Source organism: Egretta garzetta, unplaced genomic scaffold (genome assembly GCF_000687185.1).
Source record: "Egretta garzetta isolate BGI_Z169 unplaced genomic scaffold, ASM68718v1 scaffold703, whole genome shotgun sequence".
In the NCBI taxonomy this organism is placed as follows: Eukaryota; Metazoa; Chordata; class Aves; order Pelecaniformes; family Ardeidae; genus Egretta; species Egretta garzetta.
The window spans coordinates 14,392-15,870 of record NW_009259048.1 but is presented as its reverse complement, the minus strand read 5'-3'; the positions used below and the strand labels follow the sequence as shown (position 1 = coordinate 15,870).

At 67.5% G+C, this 1,479-nt stretch overlaps 1 protein-coding gene across 1 annotated transcript in view; it reads left to right on the top strand.

The window, feature by feature from the left end:
* The window catches only part of NES (nestin), a 15,347-nt gene that overhangs the window by 7,936 nt on the left and 5,932 nt on the right, over positions 1 to 1,479 (top strand). The window lies entirely within an intron of this gene.

The following is a 1,479-nucleotide window of genomic DNA, read 5'->3' as shown; positions in this document are numbered from 1 at the left end:
CAGTCCCCCCCCCCCCCCCCCGCCAGGAAGCCCAGCTGGAGGCTGGGGACCCCCCCACGCTGCACCCCGGGACCCAGCGCCTTGGGGTGAGGGCACCCCGGGGGTCCCCAGCCCCGACCCGCCGACGCTCGTGGGGCTGACCCACACCGGATGTATTCGCTGCCTTGACATTAATTTAATAAAGCCTCGTCCTCCCACTTGGACCCGCTCCAGCCCGGCTCTCCTCCTTCCTGTGGCCGGGTGGCTGGGGGTGGACGATGGGAGTGGAGGGGGAAGCAGCCCCAGGGCAGGACTGGGGGGACAGGGGAGGGCACAGATTGCGCTTCCAGGATGCTTTCCACCAGGAAAATGTGCCTGGGGCCATCCATCAGCATGGGTTGGGGACAGGGGCCCCATGCCCAGGGAGATGCTTCTACTGGGGCGATGCTCCCCATCCTCGGAGCGATGCTCCCCATCCCTGGGGTGATGCTCCCCCATCCCTGGGGTGATGCTCCCCATCCCCGGAGCGATGCTCCCCATCCCTGGGGTGATGTTCCCGCATCCCTGGGGCAATGCTCCCCCGTCCTTGGGGTGATGGTCCTCCCTGGGGCGATGCTCACTCCCTGGGGCGATGGTCCCCCACCTCTGGGACAATGTTCCCCAACCCCGGGGCAATGTTCCCCAACCCCGGGGCAATGCTCCCCATCCTTAGGGCAATGCTCCCCATCCCTGGGGCAATGTTCCCCAACCCCAGGGCAATGCTCCCCATCCCCAGGGTGATGCTCCCCATCCCTGGCGTGATGCTCCCCATCCCCAGAGTGATGCTCCCCATCCCCAGAGTGATGCTCCCCCCCTGGGGCAATGCTCCCCCATCCCTAGAGCAATGCTCCCCATCCCTGGGGTGACACTCCCCCACCTCTGGGACAATGCTCCCCATCCTTAGGGCAATGCTCCCCATCCCTGGGGCGATGCTCCCCCATCCCTGGGGCCCGGTTGATGCCGCTCAGAGCTCACTTGCTGGCCAGGCACTGCCCTGACCGTCGTCTGGGCTGGCTGGCGAGAGCAGGATGGGATGCCAGCCCACCCCATCCCCGTGCCAGCGCCTTCAGCAATGAGCCAGCAAAACCAGCCGCTATTCCTGCCCGCATTGGGCAGGCTGCCCGGGGGGACAGCGCGCGGCCACCCAGCCCCGGGAGCTGCCGGGTACCCCCAGCATCGCGGCGGGGACCCCATCGCCCCAGCAGACGTGGCTTTGCTCCTTCTCCCAAAGGGTGCTGGCCTTGCAGGGGGGCTGCAAGGAGCCAAGGGGGCTCAATCGCCCCGTTGTGCGGCCGGGCGTGGGGAAGAGCCGCATAAATCAGCCTCCGGCTGGAGAATGGGCTCCTTTATGCCAGGCAAAGGGCTGAGTCACCCTGGGCAAGGGGATGAGGGGACCCGGGTGGCCACGGCATCCCTGGGGACCGACAGCCTCGCACCCACGGGTGCACTCACATCGCTCTT